The following is a 14778-nucleotide window of genomic DNA, read 5'->3' on the forward strand; positions in this document are numbered from 1 at the left end:
TGCTTCCAAGTATGCAGCACTTCAAACATTTCTCAGAAGTTTGAAAATGTAACTTGAATGAGGTGATAAACAATTGCGGTGCCGGTGACAGGTGGTGACGATAACAACGACAAATTAAAATGACGGATACTGCTCCCTCGGGGTTAGCCTGTTTTTTTAAAATGTTTTTGTCATCCGGCCGTCCGTCTGCCAAACGTCAGTGAACAACAAAAAACTGCCCCCCTTTTGGTTTTACTGTGGACTTGATCGCAATTACATCTGTGCAAGGAATGTAACTATAAGACAAGTCAGTTGAATACTTTTGTGTTGCGTATTTAACTTTGAGTGGCGCAATCTCACAATTTAAATACCAGTGTTACAACAGTGCTTGGAATGCGCATGCAGCAGGTGTGTTGCAGGTGCAGGGCTGTTGCGCGGGAGCACAATGGGCTGGTTATCAGCTTGTATGAGCACCTCCTTCAAAACAGGCAGGACACCAATGAAAAGAAATCCCTCCTTCAAGTACCTGCCTGTGGCGGCGCATAATATTCTGACATGAACTGAATGACAAGACAGCAGTTGGTGACACATAACAGTGAGTCAAGCAACGTACGCTGGTAAGTCATACATGTTGTACATATGACACTTTATTAGTTTTTTTTTTTTTGTTTGATTTTTTTATGTCTGACTGAATTCTTTTCATTTTTTCCATTTCTGATTTTTAATTTGTGCTTGGATAAATCACAGATAACCTCCAAAATGGCACCGATTGGAATGTTCGATATGATAAGTTCATTTTCGTCCGCTGAGGCGGGCATCATCTCACTTATAATCTTCCTCATCGTCAGCATTAGTCTGGTCGCCCTCTGCAATGACTGTCGAAAGTAAGTCAAATCGTCGCTGGTTATCCCTCTCATACGCTGCCACATATTTGAGGAAAATTTGCGTGTTTGAATAATCTTGATCAACAGAAACTATACGTGCCATGCTTTTTTTTTCCATCTAAAACGACAGGTCTGCTGTTCATCTCCTTTCAACGCCACAAAACTAACTTGTCAGACTTGATCAGTGAATTTTGTCTGAAGGTGTTGCCCGTTCATAAAAGCCGGAAGCAGACAGTCTTTGAGGTTTAAAAGATTGAAAAAGTGCAAAAATGACACAACTAGAACCACTTGGTCACATCTTTACGAGCGGACAAATGGCCCGATTTTATGCACATATTTTGGAACACACCTATCATTGCATCAATGTGTTTCCACACCCAATGCTGCCAAACATACCAGTGACAGAGGCCCGGTCGGACCGAGTTGATAAAAATGCACTCTTATCTGCTGGTTAGTGCATTCCTCAAGCTGTTTGTCACTCAAAAGAATGAAACTGCGATGACATTGTTAGTGATAGATGGGAATCATTATCTAATGCATTGCAAAAATAGACTGTAAGGTAAACAGATTTAATCTGTTTTCATGTTTATTACATGTCACTGTAGGAAGAGTCTTGATGAAGAAATATCTCTTCCTGTTTCGATAAATAAGTTACAAAAACAGCTGATTTAAGTGAGAATATTCGTTGAATGCCTTTCTAGGATAAGGAACAATATTTGTTATGGTAACTAAACACATTTGGTCCTATTAATTGTTAGATGAATCTAAGATGATTGGTTCCAGCCTCCACCAGTGAAGCAATGCAATTTCAAACAGCCAATCAGCAAAGAAAGGCTTCGAAGAAAACAATTTCATACGTAGCAATAGCCTCAAACAGAATCCGATTTGTGAGGATGCATGAAATTGACCTTTCCGTTTCTAATATAAATATTTGAAATAATAGGTTTTGTGTTCACAAACGATCAATGTTTTTTGGGGGGTTCTCATACAAATGAACCCATATAAAAATTGCAGCAGTCAGGGAAAATGGCATTTGAAAAATGTTAATGCCATAAAACTGCTTTACTTGACAGTACTTTACTTGACAGTTTTGATTGTAATAATTTATGCTATTTTTATGAAGTGCAAAATGTAATACACACACACATATATATATATATATATATATATATATATATATATATATATATATATATATATATATATATATATATATATATATATATATATATATATATATATATATATATATATATATATATATATATATACATATATTAGTGCAGCGGTCAAGCAATTAAAATATTTATAAAATCAAATATTTATCGGTCATTAGTAATAATATTTATAAGTCATTCATTATATTTTACTATTTTATCTGTAGTAAGTAGACCTGAGTTAAGCGACTTAGGTGTTTAATGTTTTATAAAATTTGATTGAATCTCCTGTTAATGCTTCAACTTGGCAGCAAACCTTATATATATATATATATATATATATATATATATATATATATATATATATATATATATATATATATATATATATATATATATATGAAAAATTATTTCTTTGTTTAGCTGGTGTTATGTGGACTTGTGGCATCTGTTTTAACTTGTTAGGGCTTTTGGTGTTTTGTTACATTTGAGAATGACAAAGTGATCCACATTGTCGTTTTGAACGGCAGTATCCACAAGAAGTGAGCCACCTAAAATGTCAACAGAGAACTGTATGCACATTGTCCCTGGACATACATACACACATTCACGCCCTCAGACCAAGTCCTAACTGTATTTGTTGCCATCCTTAGGAGCAACGGCACCGCGTATGATGTGAACAGAGGAGCCACGACGGTATGAACTGACTCGTTCGTCCTCTTTTCTTCACGTGTCACTCTGAATTCCATTCATGAAACAGCACCCTTTAAACGAGCAAGCTTTCACTCTAGAATTGCAACTGGCCTCCATTTAGCCCATAAAATGCATTTGAATTTAAGCATAAAATTTTGCGTATGGTAAGGCCCAAAATAATTTCTGTTTTCTGAGGAGCAAATTTTGCTAATCAATGACTTCATTTGAGGAGCAATTTAATGATTTTGCAGAGCAAATTTTTGAAAGGTTTTGTACAACAAGTATTTTAATAAACTATAAAAATACAACATACAAAACAACAGGGTAGATGAATTTAGGGCTGTAGCTGCTGAATATTTTACCATTTGAATATCCTACTGAAAATTCTATAGAAGATAAACTATATTTTTACTTCATACAATCATACTAGTTCAAGTTTTGGAAAACATTTTGAGAGGGTGAGTTCAAATGAATTAAATGTTAAATTAAATAATGTTAAATCAAATGTTAACATTTTCAAAACTGATTTTAAGAACTTTTCTAGCTCAGAAAAAAAAAAATCAAATTTGTACTATTGAGCTTAAGTTGCCATACTACTATTTACTACATATATATATATATATATATATATATATATATATATATATATATATATATATATATATAGAGAGAGAGAGAGAGAGAGAGAGAGAGAACGGATCCCCATTGCAAATATATATACATTGCAAAAGATGAAGGTCATACAAACTTTCATTTCAAGTCTTTCAAAGATTCATTGGTCTTAAGTTAAATTGTACAGGCAAAAATTGTAAGATAAAAGATGAATTGTTGAAAACATTCGAAAATATTCCCTGGCATACTGTCTTAATCAATTAAACACGCACAATAAACCGTTGCACCGCAGTTAAATTTGTGTTTACAATTTCATTACAAAATCATCTCTCATCACGGAAATTAATTAATTTTTTTTAATCAACTACCCACAAAATGTTTGTATCGTGGTAAATAAGTAAAATATATTACTGAATATTGTATTTCATGAAAAACAAATTGCTGCCATACGGTTTGTCTAAATGTGTTGCTGCACTATTTATGTTCAAATAAAACCATATACAGTACTGTAGATGCTGTTTAGCCTATCTTGGGTATTTGCCATTATTTGTTAGCATTCAGCTAGCAGTTATGGTTGTTTTAAATAAACAATAAGTAATTCTTTGTTTTATGTTCGGGTTGACAGTTAGCTTTAACTGGGTGTGGTATTTAACACCTTGAAGCGTCTTTTGTTCGCTGTTCCAAAAATTACACCCACTGTTCCAACACAGTATGTCAAAATTTTCTATTTCCAAATATAAAATGAAAAAAACCCAAGACTCGTAGCTTAATAAAATCTCAAATCTCAAGTCGGCTCACTCACATCTCAGTGCACATCTGTATGTGCTCAACTTTATTTATACACCACGTTAAAATAGCCATTGCTACATAACAATACTGTTCAAGACATTTGAATTCACGTGGGGTCAAATGATGCAACACTGAAGGAACCTATACTGTAAATACTAATCATGAAAATTCAGGTTTTGAATATACTTTTTTAGTTGAGAGTCGGTGGCAACCAAATAAGTTAAGAGTTATTTTGGCAGGACATCAATTGGAAACAAACAGGCTATGTTACAATGCAAAATGTAATGAGACAATGGACTTTGTGAATATTTACTCGTAATATTTTACAAGAGCTACTGCACTTGAACTTGCTACAGGAAGTAAAACATCATAGAAATGACATCAAATAATTCTTTCCATGTAGATAAAGAGTTGTTGTCCACACTCAGTCATAAGGAAGCCAATGGTTTTTCGCTAGCATTGTTCAAAAGGCAACCAACGCAAAATCATATGACTTGTTAGAGTAGCATCACTGACTGTAGTAAATAGCTACAAACAGGAATTACTTCATGCATTATTTTTACTCATTATTTCTGCTCAGTGTTGCGTGCTTGTTTACGCAAAGGGAGTTTCCATGGTGAAATGAAAAAATAACACATATGGCTACATTCATAGTTGTGTGGCGCCTCAGGAGATTTTTTTATGGGGTGTGTGTGTGTGTGTGTGTGTGTGGGGGGGGGGGGGGGTACTTAAAATCTTGGGGTGGCACAGCAAAACCACAAGCTATTATATTGTTGCACTATAGTGACCAATAGAAAAGTATCTGAAATATATGAGGAAATGTAAACTCATATTCTTTGGTTTATTTGATTACATTTTTTTCATAGTACTATCGCTATAATGTCCTCATTTGTTATATGATAAACTGGAGACTAAACACAGCATGTTTGCACTAATTGCTATTTTAAATGAATCGCTAAATCAATGCTAATATTTATTTCTCTTAATTGTAAGTAAACATATTTCTAGCATCTCTTTGACAAAATTAAAACCATCAACCTTAAATGTATAATGACCACACGACGCACTTTCGGAAGTCCCCTACAAGATGCTAGGAAGTGTCTAACGCAACAAAATTTGGTTTGCTTTTCACAATGGAAGATCTTTTCAAAATAATGAAGCTCTGTTATAATAATAATTAACCATTTATGGCTCTTTCGGGAACTAGAATATGTTCACTTAATGTAAATGAACAATGCTACTTCACGGCTCCCGGGTGAAAATTGCTCAGAATTCCACTCCCCATTGGTACCTGCATTTTGTAGGAGTCCCCTTGAGCTGACTGATAGTTTGCCTGGCCAATAAGTTGAGAGCAGTGCTATTTTTTTTTTTTTTTTTTTGTTATTATGGAGGATGTTTTCTGAGTCAATCAGACACGTGTAGCTGAAAGATCATGCAAGGAGAAAAGAAAGCTTTGGGATCCTCTTACCTTTTGTAATAAATTGGAATTAAGTGTAAACTGCTTTTTAATCGTGTTTGGTCGGCGACAGGCTTCACGCTAGTTAGACGTCCGAGCGCCTACCTGTAGGGCAACCGCGGCTCATCGTGATCCCGACAACTTACAGCCAAGAAATGAAAACGAGAAAGCATAACAGTAGAGTTACTGTATAAAGTTTAATAACTTGAGATTTATGTAACTATGTGTACTGCAGTAATATTTGCCTACTTTGTGGTTTTTCACTGAATCTTTATTAGCCTCTGGGGTGGCCAGCAAATTTATAGCCATCCCCTGTTACAAGTTTAAGAAAAAAGCATCTGATAAACTTCACAGAGAGCAAAGGCACAGGATGTTATGCGTGCCATTTTAACCAAGGGTGTTAGATCAGATCACATGTTAGATCAGATGTAGACATGCCAGTTAGTTTCAAGTACCGTATTTTCCGCACTATAAGGCGCACCTAAAAGCCTTATTTTTTTTAAAAAGCTGAGGGCGCGCCTTATAATTAGGTGCACATTATATATGGATCAATATTGAGATTGGGATTGGTAGATGGGGAATGAGCTGATAAAGTAAGCTTTACCTGTTTCTTTTGTGTGTTTACAGTTGAACAAGGTTCGTCATATTGACTGAGTTACTATGCTATTGAGAGTTTAGAGTTATTATTTGAGTTATTATTGTTATTACTTTGAGTATTACTATATTGTGATTGAAAAAGTTTTAAAATGTGTCATTTATTGAGGGTGCACTTTATAATCCGGTGTGCCTTATATATGGAAAAAGTTTTTAAAATATGTCATTAATTGAGGGTGCGCCTTATAATCCGGTGAGCCTTATAATGCGGAAAATACGGTACTAATGTAAATACATATATTTTGACGAGACTTCTGAGGTCCGACTGCAATTGAAAGTAAAAAAAAAAAATAGAACTGAAATGAGTAAGGACAATGTGAGTGCACGGTATCACTCGAAGCTTTCATTGTACATTTATTGATTTATGTTGTTTTATCTTTATGACAGGTTGATGGCGGTGGTAAGTTGTCTTCCGAAATCCAACGTTTTCCTCAATCGGGTAAACGATATGTTTATTTTTAACCTGATTACTTTCTCCTCTTAATTTACAGACTCAAAATATACAGAATGGAGAGACCATAAAAGCATGCCCAGAAGTACTCTGGAAAGATCGGTCAACTTAGCCCACTAACCCTCAGCTCACAATGCGCCTTTAATGCGTTGTTTAAAGCGACACTGGTTTTTCACATGGCAGAAATGAAGACAAATTGACACTGAACATTCCTTTACAATGAAATCTAGTTTTCCAGTTGACTTTGTCACAAACGGAGGCAGAGAGGGAGGCGGGTTAAGGGGCAGCTTCAATTTACCCCACAGATTTCACCAGTAAACATTGAACATCATATGTTCAATCGAAACACAACTGTTGCACAAAGTTTCATTTGCAGGAACCCTCCCCACCCCCCCCACCCCCCTTTTATGGAAAAACATCAGCCGCCATGCAATAATTCAGTGTTTTGCCCTCACAATGTTGAACTGGATTTTAAGGCGCACACTGCAGAGCTTAAGCTCTCTCAGGTTCTTTTTTTTTTAATATCACAGTTCACTGCGATTCAAAACATATGCTAGTTGATTTTGTGTTGCACAAACATAATTGAAAACGGTTGTGAGGAACCAAATCACCATTCATTTGTAAAATGGTGCCTCAAATTTGATGGATAAATAAAGATTTGTGCAATTGGGGAATCTGGTCTAAGATTAAAAGGAAAAATACTGTGTTTTTGTTGTTTGTTTGTTTGTTTTTTCATTCTAATTTGTGCCTGTTTTTGTTCTGCTAACCATAAAACAGTTCGTTTTTTATGTTGTGTGTGTGTTTGTCTTAAGAGGGGATAGTTTAAACCTTGGGTTGAAGTTTACTTTCCATTAGGGGATATCTATTTGTAATAGTATTCTTTTATCTTTCATCTAATATAATAAATTGTAATTTGGTATTGTTGTGTCTTTTTTATGGAAATTTGGTGAGATTCGAGTAATGTAGTGGTTATTTTATGAATGTCATTTAAGGCGCTGAGAAGACAAAATCTGGAATGTGTAGTTGATGGCTTCTTTTTAATTGTAAAAACTTGGGAGTGGCAACTTACCTTGATGAGAATTCAGAGTGAGGGTGGGGTTGTTATTCTTGCAATGCCAGTTTTCATTCCATGTCTGGTAGACGTACTACTCTGCTCTAGTGTCGAAATCTAACACACCCAAGTGACAATCCTGAGTGCTTTGGTATGCGACTAAACAAAGCTGACTCCTGCAGTAATACTTTTTGGCCGTTAGAGGACAGAAGAAACATGTACAGTACTACATATAGACTGCAGTCAAACATGGCTGGACCAAAATACCGTACTATAAAAAATGGAATGTGTGGTAATTATCTTTTTTAAAAAAATATACGCAGTACCAACAAATACTTGGAAATACCTACAGATTAAATGGTTTCAAACTTTAGTAAAAGATTAATATTGTGTGTTGCATTGAATGACTTTAAGTATAAATTTACAATGTGTGTGTGTGTGTGGGGGGGGGGGGGGGGGGGGATGAGTCACTTGGTTGTTGTAAAACGATCTCTAAGATGAAAATACAAAACATTCAGACAAATATCATTTTAAAAACATGGCAATTTAAAAGGAATACTTTGGCAGACAACACCTACGATAGTCTACAAGTAAAAAAAGGCTAATTAAATAAGAGATCCACTGTTTGTGTCATATTTTTATTACCAATCTTTACAACGTGTCATGTGCCTTTTGTCGGCCCACTCCTGCCATTACACGCATGAAAAACAAAATAAACCAGAAAATGTGCAATTCCTGAAGAAATTGCGTGTGAAGGCAAAAACTTTGAAGGGAGAGACGTTGAATGGTGGAATGATGTGGAAAGTATGAATGGCTTGAATCTGTGAAATATTCTGAATATTACAAAACTGGAACGGTTTGAATAGGCAGAATAATGTAGAAGATACAAGGGAAAAACTGAAAAAAAGTGAAATTGTAGGAAAATGTAGACTTGTGGGAAGAGGCAAATGGAATTCATGGAATTGCGGGAATCGGGGGAATCGATTTAAGTTGGAACGGTGTAAATCGAATAAGTAATGGCGAAGAAAGAAGGTTACAAAATGTTGGTGAGAACAGTGTGAATTAATGAGGAATTATTTGTAATAATATTAAAATAGTTATGAATTATTGGAATGTGCTCATATTAGTATTAATGAAAATATGAAAGGAATTAAATGAATGAGGTATATGTGAAATGGGGAAGCTTTAAATGTGAAATGTTAAATGTGCCATTGGGAATTAATTTTAATAGGTGAAGAATATGGAATTATGGGAAAAAAATAATATTTATGAATTATTGGAATGGTGGGAATGATCCATGAGGTGAAATGAAAGAGTTAAATATTATGAATGTGAAATAGGAAACCTCAAAATGTGAAATGTTAAATCTCCCATTGGGAATGTATGGGTAATCCTCCCATTGAAAATTAAATAATAAGAAGAAATATTAAAGAGGGAAAAACATAGAATTATGGGAAAATCTTAGAATGTAGGAATTACTGGATTGTGAGGCTTTTGCCTTCACACAATAACAGACTGGATAAATCATAGATTTAAAAAAAAAAAAAAAAAAAAAGAACATCTAAAAACTGATTCTGAGAATAAGTAAAAGGAAAGAGCCATCACACTATTTACCAGAATATTCCACATGTTATCCTGATATACACTGATTTTTGTTTTTATGAGAATAGCAGTGGTCTGGAAAAACCACCAGCCCATGGCTAGCCAAATGGTTCATTTCACAACGCTCCTTTCTCAGGTCCCGATCATCACAGTAACAAAAATATGCCTTTTTTTTTTTTTTTTTTTTTTTTTTTTGCAAACAGCCTTGAACGGGTCGTGAGGAGTAGTACTTTATTTGCTGACTAAGTCAGGTAAAAAGTGTGCCATAACTATTCATCCTTGTCTAATTTTTGATCCCATCACAGACTTGGTTTTAGGACAGCTTCAAACCGTTTTAAACTGCAGAAAAATGCAAATGCACCTTATATAAATCAACTTTAACAGGTATAAAGGAATTTATTGGATGGATAATAGTATTCGGTGATTCAGTAATTCAGTGAAAATATTGAGGTCAAATACATTTGTGGGGAGAACGTTAGTAGATCCCAGATTCGTTGAGTTTCCAAAACAAAACCACAGGAAATAATAGAAACTCCCTAACATGAAAGAATGAAACATTCTCATTTAGCATTAGCCCCTTTTGTTGTACTTTTAAAAGCTACCTTCTTCCTGTTGCTGGTTGATATAAACAATTGAATGGGTTGGGTTGTATCCAAGGCCTAACAGAGGTGGGGCATTTACTGTGCGTAGGGAGTGCCGGAAAGGCGGGGTACGGGTATAAATTCTGGCAAAGACAGCCATCCCCGCCCTATTATGTTTATAGCAATTGTCGTGGTCCAACAAATATTTTCGACATTATTCTGGCACTGACGTAAACACATATCCAATTATGTAATCGTGAGACCAAAATGAATTCCTGCTTTTCTGGGTTTCGTATGAAAGGCAAAGGTGAAAAAAATGGATCTTCTTTTCCCTGTTATTCTGTGTATTCTCTTTGTATGACTTTCTGTTTAAAATAAGATGACGCATCATCTTTATTGTGATTGTTATATTAATGAATTGTGTTCTTTGCCTTTCAAAAGAATGAACACAGAAAACACACGAGTTAAGTGGCAAATTGTGGCACTATCTTAGTGCTAGGGGAGCACTTCAGGGTATCGGTGTCTTGCTCAAGGACAGCACAGCCATCAATCCTTGGGTATGTGGGGGTGGATGGTCTACATCGGCATCCTTTCCCGCCGTCTCTGTCCCCATTCGATAAAGCTGATGTTGTCTGCCCACATTTTTTGCTGTTTGATGACTTAAACTGGGATTCCAATGGTGACAGGCGGCCTCAAATGTTTTATTCACTGCAAAAAAAGTGCATGTATCACTCAGTCACAGATTCTGCCCTGAATGATTTTGACATTTCTTCCTCATTGGGATATGCTTTCATTGGGATCCGTTCTCCAAGCTAAGAGCTAATGTTGAGTCAAGCCTAGGGAGACCAGATGTCCCGGTTTAACCAGTCCAGGACAGTCCCTGTTTTGAGGCTTGTGTCTTGATGGATTTCACCAGCCCCAGTAGTTCATCCCACTTTCAGGCAGGCCCCATTCTAGCGTCCTGTAGTTTTTTTTTTTTTTTTTCATGATGTCAATTGTTTGGGCCATGTGTATGTCACTCGCACACTTGTTGTGGCGATTCATATGATAAAGCAACCAAAATTTAAAACCTAACTCTATTCACTTTCACATTGACGTCTTACTGGACATAGAACAACCTCCTGCTTCTGTAGCTAAAACTCATGGGATATCAAGCAGACCATACATAAGCTGCGTGATCTGAGGAACACACACTGTATTTCTCTGAGTACAAGTTACGTTTTTTTTTTTACTCGTTTTCCACCTCCATATTAGGGTGATCGACATAAACGCATCACTCAAAACACCAATTTTATCCACCTATCTCCATTAGAATAATGGTTAAAATTATTATATATGCCTCTAATTCAATTTCGTATAGGTTCGTTTGAGAGCGTTTGCACAAAAAAATCGCAGAGCATCTCTTTTGTCAAGCACCGGCTTACTGCCACTTTGTTGTTAACGAGGCTGCGTGGAAATTTTTTCCTGCGGCCTTTGACACATTATGAAAAGGGAAATACGGCTTGACATGTCTCCTTCAGCCCATGGATGTGTGCTTGAACAAGCCGGCATGGATTTCAGCAGGTGGAGGGAGAAGCAGCAAAGGGTAACCTTCCATACTCTCATCTCACAACAGTCGTCACTTGGGTGTAGAACATCCCAAGTAAGAAGATCAGCAAATCACTTCCAAAGACCTCCATTTCAAACAAATTGGACGGGTTTGAAGATGACTAACCGTGGAAGAGTAATGAGGATGATTGCGCAAATGACGAGTAGGAAGGAGAGGAGCTATTTGCCGTGTCAGATAGTGATGATGACTTTTGGGGCTTTTTGACAAATAAATACAGTGGGCCCCCGTGTTACGAGATTAATCCATTCCATTGGGCTCGGAAGGCGAATTCACCGTATGGCGGGCAATTGAAGCATATGTTAAATAGCTAATGCGTTTCGAACCCCAGGTAAAATCATCAAAATTGTACATAGATATTAAAAATCGGTACCAAAATAGTATGGTAAGTGCTACGTATATATAATATACATGTATAAAATCAGAAAACATCATAAATAAAAAATATAGAAAGGATTTATTTACATTTGTGTGGCGCTTGTTATGCCCATATTCCCTAGTAAGGGTTATCTCAGGCATCGTTTCCATATAAATCATCTTCTTACTTCTCTCTTTAGGATCCCTAGCAATCTTGGGACCCATGGCTAACCCATTAAAGTTTGAATTAAGCAGTAAAATGGACTATAAATACGGTTTTATTACCACTCACGATACAACAAAGCTTTACCATTCTGCCATTTTGAAACGAGTGAGGCCTACCAATAGCAGACCAGCATCTCCGTGAGGAGATGCCTACCAATAACAGACCAGCATTGTTGTGACGTGTTGCATGGAGGCATTGACGGCAACAGAAAATAAGTGCAATTCCCTAAAAACGCCTGCAGATGGAGACAAAAGAACACAAATACAGCCAACCCCCTAGGGTCATAACAGTTGTTTATATCGCAAAGTGGGGAAAATACCTTAATGAGGGGATGAAAAACTCAGTATTCCACATCTCAACATGAAAAAAAAACGATAAGTTGTACCTCAGATTCAGAAGAAGCAAACGTGGTAGTCGTTCTGGCCGTGGAACAGTGGCCCTCAGTGCTCTCTCTACACGTTCACCGGGGCCCTTGGCGGTGCATTTGAGTTTGCCCAAACGGTCTACATGTGCTTTGTAGATTTGGACAAGGCATTCGACCATGTCTGCGGGTGGAAATCCACAAGGCTTTCCTTTGTCACAAATTCTGTTCATGACCTTTATGGACACAATTTCCAGGCACCGGTAAGACATTATGGGCTTGAAGGGATCAGGGTCGGTGGCCTCAATATTGCTACTATGCTTTTGACAGATAATCTGTTTCTGTGGGTTTCGTCAAGTCACAATCTCAAACCCTTGAATGGAAATGATTGCTATAAGGAAGGCAAAAATAGTAATAAGAATTTAATTTCAACTTCAAAAATGCCGTTGTGGATTTAAACACAGCTTTTATTTGCTATCCATTTTGATACCGAATAAATGATACTGTATGTCAAATACTGCTTTATGAGGATATATATTTTACTACACTATTCCATTAAAAAGATTCACATGATTCTAGTGTTGATGAGTGTCATGATGGTACCACTGAACCAAAAGCAATTGTGTCTGGTTTAGCAGTGAGATTGGGACTAGGATTTTTTTTTTCCTCTCCTTTGTGAGTGCATTGCTCAGACCAGAAAATCCCTGCTGACTGCATGTCTGGGAGAGGGTGCAGAGAGTCGACACTAATCTGCTCTCTCTCTCTCTGTCTGTCTGTGTCTCTCTCTCTCTGTCTCTCTGTCTCTCTCTCTCTCTCTCTCTCTCTCTCTGTCTCTCTGTCTCTCTCTCTCTCTCTCTCTCTCTCTCGCACACACACAACACTCAGGTCAGTTGCATTTGATCTCCCTGTGGGCAATTTCATGCTTTGTGGGGTCAATGAAAGGGCAGACAAAATACTGTCTGCTCACTCACAGTATTTACATATTTGGTCAAATTATATGTGATTGTGGGGAAACAAATAGTACAACTATTCACTCAAAATAATGAGAGTTATATGCAGTGGGAAATATGTTTATATAAGCATTGATTTTAAAGGCATAAATAATCCTCATAGTTGCTGGCATCCAACACTTAGTAACCACATGACCACAACTAAAGTGCCATGCAATATGCTGGCAAGCAGTCCAGGGTATACACTGCCCCCTGGCCAAAAGCAGTTCGGATACATTTCAGCTAACCCGCCACCCTAATGAGGGTGTTGAAAACATAAAGTCCAATGGCACAGTCAATGCAGTGATTGCCAACCACCGTTCATACAGCTATATATATATATATATATATATATATATATATATATATATATATATATATATATATATATATATATATATATCATTATCATTCCATAATACGAAATACTCCTGCACTAGATGACATAAAATAAGTTGTATATCCAAATGTTTGTTTCAAAAAAGGAGACCCAGAATTTCGAATTTAGATGCCGCATTGTATGAAGATAGGATATAGTTCTTGTCCAACCAGGAAAAGAACCAGAGGTCCAAATTCAACGGTTAAAAAAAACAAACAAACAAAGGACCCAAATCTCACCGACTAGCTTTAATCTAGCAACCCCCATCACAGATCAAGAATGGTGAAACAGAAATTACAATTTTATACACTTTTTTTATCCTGTTTTATCTTTATTTACTACTAAACAAATGTACGTCAACAAAACACCTTCACGTAACGCAGTGCTTCTCAATTATTTTTTGCAAAGGTCCCCCAGAAAAGAGAAAACATTTTGAGCCCCCTCGTCGCAGTGACTATAACTAAGATCAATAGCTTTAAATATTATATAAATATACCTAAAATTGTATCCTTTTAACATGAACACAAAAAAACATATAAAGCAACTTTCAAAAAATAGTAACTTTACATTTTTATGGGTTTTATACAGTTTACAGGTTAGTCTGAAACAGAAAAAAATGCTTCAAAGTGCCAATAAAAAATGTCAATCAATTTCACGAGAAATATTAATAATCCATAATAATAGTAAGTAATAACAGAATAATTTGTTGATTAAAACAACAATTAATAAAAATTAATATAAACTGATCTGGGACACTAACACAAGGGCACCATTATCTTAAATTTTTTAACCTGATGAAAAAGGTATAAAACATTAAACTGATTTTACGCTTCACACTGCTCCCCGAGTCAGGGTCAGGGTCACTTCCCACCCACGGCAGGACTGATGTAATGTAAAATTACAGCATTTGTACTGACTGCGTGAATCAGGCATTTGTTGTTTGCTTTCAAC

General features: G+C 36.2%; 1 long non-coding RNA gene across 1 annotated transcript; it reads left to right on the top strand.

Moving 5' to 3' along the window:
* The first annotated feature begins 433 nt into the window (after positions 1-433).
* LOC148407427 (uncharacterized) lies at positions 434-7594 on the top strand. Its single transcript, XR_015863746.1, has 5 exons — positions 434-596; positions 727-863; positions 2674-2716; positions 6612-6624; positions 6716-7594. It is a non-coding gene; the product is annotated as an uncharacterized LOC148407427 (long non-coding RNA).
* The last annotated feature ends 7184 nt before the right edge of the window (positions 7595-14778 follow it).

This window comes from Hippichthys cyanospilos, chromosome 20 (genome assembly GCF_059441005.1).
Source record: "Hippichthys cyanospilos isolate Australia breed blue-spotted pipefish chromosome 20, RoL_Hcya_1.0, whole genome shotgun sequence".
NCBI classification, from domain to species: Eukaryota; Metazoa; Chordata; class Actinopteri; order Syngnathiformes; family Syngnathidae; genus Hippichthys; species Hippichthys cyanospilos.